This window comes from Synchiropus splendidus, chromosome 4, assembly GCF_027744825.2.
Source record: "Synchiropus splendidus isolate RoL2022-P1 chromosome 4, RoL_Sspl_1.0, whole genome shotgun sequence".
Taxonomy (NCBI): domain Eukaryota; kingdom Metazoa; phylum Chordata; class Actinopteri; order Syngnathiformes; family Callionymidae; genus Synchiropus; species Synchiropus splendidus.
Window position 1 is genome coordinate 12,721,553 of NC_071337.1, and position 15,517 is coordinate 12,737,069.

General features: G+C 40.0%; 1 protein-coding gene across 5 annotated transcripts in view; it reads left to right on the forward strand.

Moving 5' to 3' along the window:
* The window catches only part of csmd3b (CUB and Sushi multiple domains 3b), a 344,162-nt gene that overhangs the window by 184,065 nt on the left and 144,580 nt on the right, over window positions 1-15,517 (forward strand). The gene's annotated exons all lie outside the window — the stretch shown is intronic.

Here is a 15,517-nt window from a genome sequence, read left to right on the forward strand (position 1 = left end):
TGTCTATTAACATAATGCTTCACTGACTCCATTTCTATCCTCTGGCTTGCATCTTTTTTTTCTACTCTCTCAACCTCTCTTTTGTTGGTTGAACAATATAAAACCATTCCATTACTTGTATCACCATGTAGGTGGATAGATCATCAGCACAAAATCTCCAACATACACATATACATTACTACTCTGTGGCTTTCCATTACACATGATCTTTAATACCCTTTCCAGCAGCACAAAGTGAATATTGGTTTTTAAACACCTTGCCAGCAATGGCTGAAGGAGATGGAAAAAAAAGTGTTGATACCAACCAAAATCCCTGTGCTCATTGAAACAAGAGAGAATGCTGTGTCTCCATGCGTCATTGACCTGGTGTGAGTAGGTGGCAAGCGTAAATTGTGGCCGTGCTTGACACCAAAATTGCAGTGTGCTTCTTGATTATTACTGACACACTCCCCACTGTGCCTCTCGCCTCTCACTCCAGCACATTCAAGTTCAGCGAAAGTCACTGCCGCAAAAATAAGGTGTTCGTCCGACTTGGGTGCCACTTTTAGCGACAGAAGTGGTGATCTTTTTTGCACGCGTTACACTTTTAGACAATTTGTGAGAGAACATCAGCTCTTTTCTGATGTACAGTAGGAAGGAAGTAGGAAAGTTGAAAGATCCATTAAACAAATATCACATGATAAAATGTAAAACTGTATTTTATTTCAGGATTAACTAATTCAGAGGGAATAAAGGCAGCCACCCTGCATTCACACACTTTTCTGACTTTCAAATGTTGCTGTCTTCACTTGTATCTTCACTGAAATCCCATTTGCTATGAGAGTCTTCACAAGACTTATGTGATGTCGCATGACTTTCTGAGCCTTATAAAGTACAAGCACCTCTCCCAGTGTTGACAGCAGCTGCTCAGTGGTGAGCATGCCCTCCCCACTTGTTCGGTTTGGGCTGCACGATATTGAAAAAAATGGACATTGCAATTTGTTCTTCTTTGGCGATATATATATTGGGATCAAAATAAGAATTGTCTCCATATAACTTCAGTAGCCATAACTGGAAAGAATTAAGCTGATTCTCACAGGTGGATTTCAAACACAAGTGCACAGATTGACACTTGACAACAAAGGTTTGTTCACAAAAGCAAGCATTGAAATATAATGTAAATTAGAAAAAAAAAGTAGATAAAGAAAACATCGGTAAAAAATATGAAAAAAAAGTTGTGTAAGTCATAGCAGTTGTAGTCGGCAAAGTACTCATGCTTCAGATCAAGTGTAGATTGTCCATGTTATTTAAGACATCTATTACTTTATTAAACTTGAGACGATGTCTTTGTAGTCCGTGACCGAAAACTACTGAAAAGTTACTGCATCACTGCTGGAATGGCATCTTGCATTTTCATCAGTTCCTTAAAGTTTCTCTCTTTGACGGTGAGTTGCGTGACTCAAGTCATGTATTCCTCAGCTTGAGGTAATACCAGCGAGGCACAGTCAGCACGGTATGCTTTTCTGGTCGACAACATCTGAAGATGATTTCCATTTGGGGACTTGAACTCCTCCCTCGCAGCCTTTGAGGTTCGCAGGGAGGGACAAGCCTCCACGGTGAAAACATATTTGTCACTGACACTTAAATGACGCTCAATAGAAATTATATAGTGAGAAAAAAAAGGAAATATGACACTGCCCTGTGGTGTTACTGACAATGTTTAAGCGATTATTGTGCACTATATTGTACTATTGACAGTCTTGTGTCATATTTTAGTCCTGGAAACTGCACTATTTCGACATTTTCCAACCGTCATGCCATTCAATTGACTGACCTGCTAGATAAGAGTCACCCATAAATGCCTTGTCTGTCTGTTGTGTGTGTGTGTGTGTGTGTGTGTGTGTGTGTTTGTGTGTTTTCTTGATAGGAACAGATTTTCTGTTCCGATCCTGTTTCTGTTCAGCCAGTCATTCAGTATCAGACACTTCCCTCCCCACAGCTTTCCCTGACATTCTCAAAGTTTGGTTGGGGTCAGGATGAGGTTACTGCTGTGGTTGGTACTCATCCTGCTGCTGCGTTACTAATGTTACATCTAATAATAGTCAGAATCTGGTTATTGTTAAATATAACCTTACAAACATCATCCCAGCCCAAGACTTAGAGTAGGATACACCACTTATAAAGCAAACACCTCACCCAGTCTTTCCAGCAACTCCGACATGAAACAGAAAACTGGAGGTGACATTGAAGTGTGACACCGTGTTAAAAATCCTGTCCTAATATTTGTGCACTATAAATAGCAATGGGATTTTGAATTCACCCTCCACCACTTTACTCAGCCTGGGTTCCACCCGAACCCTAATATAAGCATGCTGGTGAAAAGTCAACATGAAGAGGGGTCCATATCACCTTCATTGATAAAGCACTGCGGAGAACCTCGCTGGCCATACATGGATCAGTAAAGCCTATATCCAGATCATGGTAACATCTACTCTCAGTCACAAGACAGAAAAACAACCGTAAAATGCAAATTGCTCATAGCCCAAAATGGTATTCTATGTTCATTCATATCACTCTGACTTAAAATGAAAGCTGGCACCATTTTGAAACAATGAGAAGTTGTTATCGGACCATGCTATCGACACTGGCTATCTCAAGACTTACATCCATCTTGAAGTCCTGTACTATGAAGGTGATCATTACCGAGTATTATTGCTAGTAACAGTCCCTTAAAATTATTTGCTCTGATTATGGTCTTCAGTAAAGTGTGGTCCCCAGAGAAATTCCATTCCAGGGTGATGTGGTACACACTTATTCAAGCTGACTCATTTTGAAAACTGTTTTTCTTTGCTAAGTTTCTGCAAACGCACCCTGGATTCAGACATGTTGAAGCTCCCTGGCAGCATATGTGACTCACCAGTCCTCGGATCTCTTTGGCCACTTAAACTAAAGTGATGTGAAATTGCTTTTGAATTATTCATAATTGAATATTTGCCCTCCATAATCATCAGATATGAGCATCTTATCAGGCAGCATTTGGCCACACATGGTGCCAGTGTTGCGCCTCCCTGTCTGCGCCCCTCGCCTGCTGTTGCGTCTCCTGGTGGATCGGCTCCTGACTGGCAGCTTGACCCCTCCCCTCTGAGATGAACTCAGAATCGCTTTAACCGCTCTCAATGAGTTTAAAAGGTTAATCAGCATGTTAATGAAGGGTGTCGCTTTGATCGCTAAATTGATGAATTAGTGAAGTTGATAACAAGCTGGTAATTGAGTGGCAGCTTCCAGAGACAGTTGTCAGTCATCTGCAGGGGTTTGTGGACTCTTGGATGAGCCTCGGGTGTTTTAGCCGTCAGTCAATTCTAGGATTCTGACTTGTGTTGGAACTTTTGTCATCAGTGAAAATGGACATTTAGTTTCAAAGGAGCCACCACGATTGAAATGACCCCAACTGCAACTGCCTTTATCATTGTATTTTAATAGTAGCATGTTACCAGGATCATAATATCATAAGCTTTGTGTCCGATTTACTGACAGTCTGCACATACTATGCTAAAGGTTTGGAACTAACATGACACATTTACGTAACTATATTATACTGAATACTGTATAAAGAAAATAATAAATGTTATCTTATTAATAATAACAATAATAATATTTATTAATACTAAAACAATATGGTATATTATTATGAATATTATTATTGTTATTACCATGTATTAAGTCCCATCCCCAGAGTGTCATTCACTATGAATTTGTCTCCCTCTTAGAATGACTTTTAATGAAAGCTGACAAAGCGATGTTGTTATCAGGACGTGCGATCGACCATGACAATTTCAATGTACAGTTCAGGGTTTTATAACTTGAGTATTATTGTTTCTAACAATGACCCTTAAAATTATTTGCTCTCATTATTGTCTTTTAGTTTAAATCATTATTATTACACTTTAATTAAAATAAACTAAAATAAATAACACTTTTTTTTGTTTTGTTTTTTGTTTTTGTTTTTTTTCAAAGTAGATTTATTACAGTATGACGCAAGGTGTGTTCAGGTTGAATTCACATTCATCCTGGTTGCACGTTAGCTTTATTTTCTATGAGTAGTGTAGAGGTTTACTTGTTGTTAATTAAAATAAAATGTGATTACAGTTGATATTAATTGTTGTGATTCATAATTACCACAAACAACTGGAATCCAGGCCATTGTTTCACAGGTTAGAATCTATGTTTAGAAGCTACTTAATTCGATTGCATATCACAGAATCTTTTCCAATCTTATCTTTATAAATGGACCAAAATCGCCTTTGAATCGTATCAGCAACTTTGAACTGTGACAGGAATGAAACAGTTGTTCAAATGAATTGCTACACCCTGAATTGAAGGTGGTTAGGCAGTGGAGTAGGACCCACAAACACATCCTCCGGTGTTTGATCTTCAGAGACCATTTGATCTGTAGTCATCTTGAGAGGCCGACTGGAAGTCAGGATGCTCATGAGCAGCGAATGACAGCGTCGTGGGTGAAGACAAAGTTGAGCAGTCGTGCATGTGTAATCCGTCTGGATGTACTCTGCCCTTCAGTAGAGGAGTTCTGGACGCTGGTCAGTGTGGGGACTGGCAAACATAAACACAAACGTAGAAATGAATCATTCACCATATGGTGGCACGTCCCGAACCAAGTTGTGTTCTTTAAAAATGAGCCGTGGGAAGATGGACTGTGCCAACACAGCGTGCTACATGTTACCAATGCTGACCTCTGGTTGTAACCTGTGCATACGCTTGCACTTTTCATCTGGGTTATAACATTTGTGTGTAATGATTTAACACACAATTATTTGTTTTAATAAAAGTTTGCTGTGATTCATTTTTAACAGTTAAACTTTCCCAATTATTCTCCTCGAAACGTGCTCACAACAGAGTTCTTGATTTGTTCACAAGAAAGTAAATAAACATGACAAAACCCTCAGGCTTTCCTCGTTTGCCTAACAAACAAGAAAATGCAAAATGAGTCTCAAAGTGCCGAAGTAGTCGCACCTGCTCCACTTGCTTTAGTTGGAAATTAGCGAGTGAGACACGTGCTGCCAACAAATGACACGACTCTGCTTCGGAAAGCGAGTTTTTAAATAGTTTTTTTTCATTTATCTATTTATGCTTAGCATGGGGATTAATTAAACCAATTACAGAAGTAGTTGTAAATGTGTCGGGGCTTGTGAGGTGTCAACAGTTTCACTGCACTTTTGCGTTGCTAAAGTCGCACTCAAAAATTGCTATCTAAAGTGAAAAAAAAAATAAAAAAACTCTTGTTGTTGACACCCAAATGCTTGATAATAAGAATTAGAATTTAATTTATTGCCATTGTCAGTGGGGAGCCCACCAACTAGGAAAGTGTTTTGGAATAAAGTGCTGACAATTAAAAAAAAAAAAAAAAACCAAGGCTCTTCACGAATTCACCAGTCCGATGGCCGAGGGGAAGATGCTGTTCCTCTGACGGGAGGTTCTGGTCTGGATGGACCGTAGCCTCCTGCCAGAGGGAAGAAGGACAAACAGTCCATGTCCAGGATGAGAGGTGTAATAAACTAAGACCAATTGTATTACAATGTAATTATCATAGAATGAACAATTCATCTGCTCATTTGACTATTGATTCTTCAAGTAAAAATGCATCTGCCACAATACTGGTACAATACTTGCAATACTGGTTCATTCTGCCATACGCTTGACTCAAAGATGGAGAGCCAGGTTTCATGAAATATTCCTGCCCTCATCTTCTTCGTCGACAAGATGGCATGCTCCACTATACAATCTTAAGCTTTGACCAACTAGGTCAATGACACCTCACCTCATTTTTAAGCCAAGAGCGCCACCTTCTGGGCTCTGAAAATAAGGACAATGCTTTATGAGGCCTCACCAGGCCATGACTACAAATGGCTGGTACAGAGGGTCTTCAAATGGCTTTTCTTTGGGTCACTTTGTGACTGATCTTCTTCATCCCCTGCATCTCTAGCTGCCTGATCCTACTTCTTCTTCTACTTTTTTTTTAATATACATATATATATATATATATTATTATGACTGACACTTTTTAAAAATCATACTACATTTAAAACTTGACCATTTAATCCTGTCATTTAGTGAATCCATCTAGCAATTTTTGGTTGTGTCCCGACTTTGGGCTTGACCACCTTGCTCTAGTTTTTGTACATCTTCAAGTGCCTTGTTACGCCAAGCTCTCTCGAGACCCTCAAAATTCCTCAGTAAAAAAATATTACAAAGGAGGGGCTTTACCCACTTAAGTGTTGTGCATTGCAGCGCCATCCCAGAGGAAATTCACTCAGCAAAATTATTTCCAACACCACTTTGATCTGGTCTGTTAAATAATGAAGAACATCACTCAAACTTACTGGAGAAACCACTAAATCATTTCTCCTAATTCTGCAACGGTTGTCCCAGTGTGCATAAATTATGAGAGGCCCAACTTTAAAGTGCATTTATCTTGAAAATAGGCCAACTGCTAACATTTTCAGGGTCATATATCACCGGAGCAATCATTCATTCTTGTAATAATTTATTACATGAATTGAGGAAAGCCGTGGACATGCAGCTCTCCAATGAATCATACGCTCAGTCACGCACTGAGCTTCAGGCTGTTGCTTAGTCAGTCAAAAATATATGCATCATCTGCAACAAAGTGTAAAAAACCTCAATGGCAAACTGACAGATGATGAATATTCATAGGTTCAAGTCGGTGTGCAGCAAACAAATGTGGGATATCATTGCTTGCAGATTTGTATTTTTTGTAAATGTGTTCATAGAAGACCTTTGTGTGGAGCATCAAACCAAAAACTGCAACAGATATATGAATTTCCAGATTCAGGGTTTCTGCTGCATGTAAACCATTGCTTAAATTAGTGCGGTCAGAAAAATAGCCTCTTTTTAAGGATTAAATCTCTCGTGATCAAATGTATTAAAAGAAAGTGGAAAGACGTTGTTGGCTTTCCACGTGATTTTAATAGATAAATCCAGAAAAAAAAGCCTCATAATGACTGAAGTCCGTTGCTCGCCAAACTTTTTTTTGTCACCAATTCAGTAAATGTTGTTGTTCTGTTGCTGCTGTTCTGTTCCGTGATTATTATTTATCTATTTTAAAATTATAAAAAAACTTTTTGATTGAGGTTTCCGCCACATTTTCAAAAAATCCTGGTGGAAATCCTGGGATTACCATCTGGATCCTGTAAACTCCCACAGCCATCCGTCCCTCACTGTAGCCAACTGACTATCTTGCTTGTCTTCTGCCAGGTTGTGCGAGTGGGACTCTGCAACCCTACAGCCACCTGCTGTTCCACTGAGCTCAGTTCAATTTGACATTTAGTGATTTTAAAGATCATTATTATTATTACTTTACATCAGAGTAAGAAAGTCAGACAATCCAGTGGAAAAAGTGTCCCCTTTTTTATTAAATAATTCAATTTTTTATTAATCTGACACTTTTAAAAAAATGATAACACGTTTTAAAAAAATCAGCTTCTAACTTTGAGTTCTAACTGTATTTACCATGAACAGATTTAAGTGTGTTTGGTCAGTTGAACACGTCTTACTAAGGCCACTTGCAACAAACAACAAAATACCTGTAATATAATCTACTTCAGTCTCGGGACAAAATATGGTAGGATTTATTTAATGGATATTATTTTTAACTATATTTTGCACCTCTCAATATTACTGAGAAAAGTGAAGCCCCATTCAATTTGTACCACAGCCTTAATGCGTTTGGCCTTTTTCAGTCCGTTGAAATGAGAATATTATTTAGAAAAGAACAGGTTTCCTAGCTCTAGATCTTATGCATTAAAATGGGACTTTAAACTTGAAGTGGAATCTCTCCAGCTCACTCAGAAGAAACTTTAGTTGGCATGTGCTTAATAAAATATTTATTACCCGTTGCCCCCCGCAGTGAACTCCATCACATGCCAGAATGCACCTGAAATCCCAATGTCATCCGGCCCAAACCTCTTGTCGGGCCTCTGTTTCGGAGCGCAGTGAACAATGGCGAGTAAGAGCTCAGAGTGGCTAGTCAGTCTGGCGTATGGCCAGTTAGCGGGTCTGTTAGCAAGTCATGCTCCATTGAATCACTGCCAGGGCTTCCATTTGGTGTCTGTATATCCATCTGTACTCTGAGAAATAACATCAAGGGCTTATTTAAATGATATTAATATTAGAACCAAGGCATTGGCTGCGGGGCCCTAACAGATGAGAATCGGTATTGCAGTGTTTACCTCCAAAGGCAGTGATTAAAAACCTCAAAAAGCACTGGCGTTGGAAAACATGTCAATGCCGAGGTGCGCTCAGTATTCACAGCAAAGGCTCCTGGTTGAAAAATAGGGTTGTTGAAAATGAGTGAGAAGCTGTGATTCGGGGGGAAGAGTCTCCAGAGAATCCTCATTAGTGCCTAATTGCAAGAATATTCCCTCTCAACCATCTGATGCTGTTTTTGGTGATACAAAATTTCAGTTATTTTATGAACCAAACATTCTTTCCTGGTTGACTTGAGGGAAATGCTTTATTTTATGATACCCATTTACTGCCCCATCTGTTGTAATAGGTGCTAAAACTTCTGTAGTAGCGTCTTCTCCACTCTGTTTGAAAATGAACCGTTTGTTTTGCTTTTTTTCTCCACACTTTGTTGATAAATGGTACTGTAAACAACACAGGGAAGTGGGATTCCCTTCTCCAATCCGTTCTTAGACTCACAAACACAATTTCCATCTACTGAACAGTCTTCAACTGGTGCAGCTTAACCAGGACGTAAGGGTCTGAGCACTCTGCTCGACTGTGAATACTTTTGAAACAACCCTTCTCTTATGAGCAAATGAATTTTAGTTTTACAAGTTTGGCAAGCAAGTCCTCATGATCCCGTTCGTTTTATTTATCCCACAATATGCAAATCTGGGCAATAAGTTTGATCAAAGTGTTTGGTCAATTTAATGAATGAAATGAGTATATATATTACTATTTGTTTGGAATGGAAATTTATTCATTTTCATACTAAAGAAATATGGTGGTATAATCTTTAACATAAGCAATATCACATTTTGAGTGTTGGCTTTTGAGTTGGTCACCACTTTTGCAGATGATATTGTTCTTTCTGCTCCAATGCCCCCCCTGACTTGTGGCCCTCACTGGATCAACAGTATATAAGATCGTCCTATATACTGGAACAAGGATGGGGATCAGCTCTTCTCAGTCTTAGGCCACCAAGAACCATGGTGATGGTGTGACTGAGTTCACCGAGACGCCCTGGAGCTGAGAATTTGCCATGACTAATCAGACAGGATGCATGCAGGAACTTGAACAAATGTGACAGCTGGACGGTCAAACATCACACCACTCCTCATCTCTCTAGAGCCCTCTGAGGACATCGAGAGCTGTTTGGTGTTTTGGTGTTGATTGCTCATCCCACGAAAGACAAGTTGTCGACTTAGGGCGGCTTCACACTGCGGGTTTTGTCTCGGGTGGCCTGAGATCAATTCGCCCCCTGCTGTGCAGCCTCGCACCTCTGCGACTCAGACAATGTCCCTTTTTTCTCCTCAGTTGGTGGCGCTTTGCGCGAAATAGCTGGTTTGTGTGGTCTCAAGAAAGATTTTTTTTTCAGCCTCTTTCCTCCTCGCTGCCCTCATTCAGACAGCTGCGTGATCACATCAGTGAAAACAGTTACTGTAGAGCGCAGAATTAGTCATTCAAGCAAATCTGTCTGTCAATAAAATCAGGTGTTTATCAGCCGAATAAAGGCGAAAACACATGAGTTATCAAACACCCGCACACATCGCGAGTCCCGGTCCGCTGCGTTCCTCCACAACACCAGTCTTCCGCAGCCCCCGGCTGCACACCTCACTGTTCTAGGACTTTGTAAAGAGTTTGGCAAGACATGGTGCAGCTCTCCAGCTGGGATCAAGTCCGCGGCAAAACCCGACTCGCTTGTATTCATGTCTCATACTTTTGAGTCGAACGCACTTTGTCTCGAGACAGAGACTGCAGTATGAAACCGCCCTTAGTCTTGAGAGTCCATGCTCAGTGTCGTGCCAGCTGAATCAGCGCTACACTGTGTTCACATCAATGTGGCTGGTGTTTATAGTGAAGTGTGTGAGCCTGAAGGCAATGCTCTGCAGTTTACAATCACATTTCTATGGTATAGTACTCTCCGTATCAGGCAGCGTCCTGAGGCATGATGGAAATTACAAGCTTCTGGGGACCTATATGTGCGTGACTGATGTCAAAACTCACGCCTTATTCTATGAGGCAAAAATGTGGTCAGCCACATCATTTTGTTGTGTCTGAAATAAAGGTGTATCACTGATGAAACACGGTCTGAGGGTTGCAATAATTGAATGACTGAATGTGAGTCCACTGCATGGCATGCTACGCGACAAAAGCTTTGGCTTGAACAACTATTACAATGAACCCTTGCATCGTATTTTGAACCCCATGTGCCGTCTGCCGCGCTCAGAAAATGAGAACACTGTTTCATGAAGCCTCACCAGCCCATGACTCACCATCCTGTTTTGCCATTGACATTATTTCCTAAGTCAATACGGACACCCTGCCTCTTATCATGAATGAAGATGTGCCAGAGACTAGTGATGGGCTGGTGAGGCTTCAAGAAACAGTGTCCTCTGTTTCTGAGCTCGGCAGGTGGCGCTCTTTGTTTAAAAATTGTGAGGTTTCATTGAAATTGTTGTTCGAAGGTAAGCATTTTAGAGTAGTGAGTGCCATCTGGTGAGCTCTGAAAATGAGGGCACTGTTTCATGAAGCCTCAGCCATTCATTCAATTGTCTGACTCCAACTCAGAGCCCTTCACAAGCAGAGACTCTTGAAGATGTATGTTAATATACATACATTTGGATGTGGCCTGCTGACACAACCCTGCAGTCAAACAAGAGGCTCTTTACTCAATGACTCATTTTTATTACCCGCATTGAACATGGCTGTTAGCGCCCCCTTATGCACATGTTGATGAATTGCAAGTAGTTGGTGCCTTCTGTTCCTTTTGTCATGGTTAAAATGAAAAGCTGCCCATTAAGAGTGTTGGCGCTCGCTCTGCAATAACTGCGCGCCTTCATTAAAAAAAGTAATTGAAAGCCAAAGATTATCGAAGATCTAATGGCCAATAGTGGAAAAAAATATATAAAAATCTCAAAGAGGCTTCATTTACCCTTCGCTACTTCCTGCATGTAGAAGATCTATTTCCTCCAAGCATTGATTACCATTTGCAGTCATTAGTAACTCAGACACTTTGCCTGCAGGTTGCTGATGGTGAGAGCTTCACATGAGGAAGGAGATATGGAGAGTGGGTTTTTTATGGACTACTTTAAACCTATCTTCACAGAAATCCAGAGAATACAGAAAATAAAATACAGAAAAAAATTAAATTAAATTAAAAAAAATGTATTTTAAGGGACATATATTAATATTAACACACACATAATTGTGTTTTGGAATTTTAAAGAAATGCAGAAAGAACATTGCATGTCAATGTTCTTGAATGTTATTTAACAGTTGTGGTCGTCGTCTCCGAAAAAATGTGGAGAAATGTATGGGTTTTTTTGGAGCATATTACCCTGACTTTCATGCTGAAAGAACTTCCTCTCAGACTCCAGTGATCCAGCAAACTGAATATTGCCGTGTGTTGTCTGCATATCGCAAAAAAACATAATGTACTTCATTCAATATAATATTTTTGAACACTTTTTATTTTTATTTTATTTTATTTTATTTTATTTTTTTACATATATTCCTGTCAGTCATGAATACAAATTGAGGCTGGTGGCAGTAGCATTATGAAGCTTGCTCAGAAGCGTGGGCAGCAGCTCTTTGTCCAAGTGATGAATCCGAATGAATGAATGAATGAATGAATTTGTTGTATCACATGCTCCTTGCCCCATTTTCAGCAGTTCCTGAAGATTCCATTGAAATCTGTGCATCCGTTTTCGTGGTAAATCTCGAACAGACACTGATAAACACACCATCACATTACATTTTTTGGGGAAGTAACAATAATCTGGAAAAAAAAAAAGTCTGATGCGAGAGACCTGCTTTGTCTACATCCCTTGTTGGAAGAACCTTCAACGTAATGGTACATAAACACAGGATCTCAGAGATGTGAAACACTGAGATCCAAAATTGTACACAGACTGCAACACCACTTTTAGATGACATTCAATGGTTATAGAACAATCTCATTCTTTAAGTCCTTTAGGCGTAGAAACAGTTGAAGCTCTCAAAACAGTATAAGGGGGATCTGTGATATCTAGAACATGTAGCCCAGATTGAACGGCCAGTTTTCCCAGTCATTCTGCAATTCAAGTTCCTGTTTGTTATTCCGATTGTTTTCTCTCACTCTCTCTCTTTCTGTCTTTCTCTCTCTGGATTCATGATGAGTCAGTGTTCTGTAAACCATGAGATCGATTGATCTTCCTGACCTGCAGCAATTCATTTCTTCCTCTTCCATTTAAAACTGGATTTAACAGTAGTTCTGCGTGTTTTTTTAGGCTTTATTTATTTACTTGGAAAGAATTGGGTCAACATCCGCTGTCAACCGCACCTGCCACCACCAACTGCTGGTGCATCTGTTTCCATCCACAATCAATCCATCATCTGTTTATCATCTGTCCATCGTCTGTCCACCATCCATCCACCCTTCATCCGTCATTCAACAACGCCAAGGACAAATTGGGAGACAGTTGTGGCTTAAAAGGAGGTAGGAATCTGTTTGGTGTGTTTGTCTGTTTCTTCTGCGGAGCATCTCATTTTCCTGTGATGTTTATTTTCTCATCCGAACTTTGAGGGGTTTCTAGGATGCCAGGTGTTGCACTGACATTGATTTATGTTCGGCACAGTTTTTCAAGAGGGAAAGTAGAAATGGAATCCACACCCAATTTCCAGTGAAGCTTCTCACGTTGATCACATTGCAGAAAGACAGTTCAGTCAGGGGGTTACACTTTTACGCAGAGTTGTATCCGAAGAAAGAAATATCCAACGTATGCACTTAGAGAAGGAGCTTAATTTCCCATTTTTCATGCTCTTAGAAATGCGATTCTTTTTAGTAGATTCCTGCTCTAAAAAGCAGCTCAGCAGCGTTATATTTAATTATCCTTCCTGACAAATGGAAATTGTGAGTACCAACTATAGTTTCAATATTACAGTGTGTCATTATAAAACATTTTTATTTTTGCAGAATGTGGCATTTAAACATATCACAACACCACAAGTAGAAAATGCTTCCAAAGTTCAACCGAAGGCAGAAAGTATTATTTCTTAAGTAGAAAGACAAAGGTTGTGAATTCCATTTCACTCCGGAGTAAAGTGGCGAAGTATTCAATTTGGGAAAAAGCTCGCTATTAAAAAAGATTGCGGAAGGCTTTGCCAGGATTTTATTTCGTTGTAAGTAAAATCGATATGAAAAATAAAACAACAACTGGCAAAGTGGCGTTGCTTACTGAAATTATCATAATAAAGCTTTTAAGGTTTTATTTGGCAAACTTTGGAGGGAAATAAAATATGAGCAGTGTGTGATTTTTCCCCAAATAAAAGGGCTTTTTTTTCTTCACCGAATTAACACGGCTCACACATCTGAATATTGAATGTGTGTACATGGCTCTACTTTCCATGTGAGTCAGGTGTGTACGATAAGTTTCCTTCCCTGCGGCGCAACCCACCAATCAGCCGCTTCCATCATCTCTCACCATTACGTATTCATGACTTTCTGTGACTGCGGGGCTGTGATTGGCTCTTAATGAACAACTGACGGCATTATCAGTCAGCCGGCGCCACGTCCCCCCAAATAAGTCAGAAGGGGGAGAAACAGCAGTCAACCATCGCCACTGGAACATCATTCAATGTTGAGCTGGCTTCGCCTTCGGGGAGGTTGACAGGCTGCAGATCGGGCCGCGTGTCGCCCTGTTTTTTTTCTTCTTTTTTTGACTCTGAGCTTGTCGTCCGCCTTTATTGGATTACAAAGCACAATGGCGGAAATAGAACCCACCTTTGGTAATTACCGTATGAGCATTCATTACACGTAACAGGTACCGTGTGGCTATATATTTCCTTTCCTTGCGTAAATACATCTTTCAGCCCTTTTCCATGTCAGCTTTAGCTTAAACACCATTAGTCAAACTCAGTACGGGCACCCTTTCCCTCGAGGGGTTCATATGGGCTTATTCACCCGTGAACTTCTCCTTTATCATATTTTACATTATTCCTGGAGCGTCACAAGAGGGGGGCTTAAAGTTACACCTAGTTAGAAAGGGAATCTGACAGGTTTACTGAGGCAGGATTATTTCAAGAAAATCATTATCCATCCTGAGTCATGTTTTCAACAACATGTAACATGGTGTTTTGTGTTGGTTTGGAGGGAAGTAGAGAGATGGAGATATTGACTACGGAGGATATGACATGTGACACACCCAAAACTAGTGGACAGTAAATCATACTCCTAGTCATCCGCATTATCAGGTTGATGGCATGTTCATCATGTTTTGCCTCTTCATCCACATTAATTAATTAGGATATTGTTGAGGTGTGATGAGAAGCTTATTGTGATCCAGCAGTTTGACAGTGATTTATTAAAGGGCCCGATCCTGTCAGTATCAGGGGCGTTTAACGTGGTGTTGGACTTGGCTTTCTCTTATTAAACTGCTGTTTAGTTCTGAAATGACATGAAGGAGAAAGCAGGGTTTGTGCCCGGCGAAGAAGCTTCTGTCTTTTTCGGTCTGATTTCAAAGTTACGCTCCAGATACAGTTGCAAAGTCTGGATGTGAGGCCGCTTCATAGCTCATCCATTACATGCACATTGTCATATTTGAAGTGGAATTAACATGGCGACTGCTAACAGCTATTCTTTCACTGTGGTTCTGATGTGATAAGTCCACTGCTCTTCTGCTTGCTGCAAGAGGTCTCTGTGTTGCAGATATCTAAAGGGATCATGATCTTGAGAGGCTCCAAAGAGCAGCTCAGTGTCCTGTCTCATTCCATTTGAGGGCAGTTCACGGCAAAAATAAATAAATAAATACATTCTTGAGGTTCTGTTTGGATGCGAGGCAACCAAAGAACAAACCTAAACCCATAGAGGTACCTGAGATGTATTTTTTTTGTTTTTGTTTTTTTCCAGCACAATTTCAGCTTTGTGAATGTAAAATGAAATACTGTATTTTGTCATGCTGTATTAATACATTGGACCTAAAATCACATGCAAATAAGAAAAAAGGTTATTGCCATTTGAATGCCACAAATATGAACCTTTTAATACATAAGAATGAAAATACAATGTTGTTTTCATAAAAGTGTGATATAGCAATTTAGATACAATAACTACATGCACAACATTACAATTGAAGTCCTAGTTCACTACAAGACACAGATGCACAAAGCCTCTGTGTGTCATTTCTCCTGTTGGCCACTTGGAGGCAGTACACTGCAATAACTCAAAATCTTACTACGTTTATTCGACTTATTTTAGTCAAAAATCCCTCCATCTTGCTGAATGTCATGTATACAA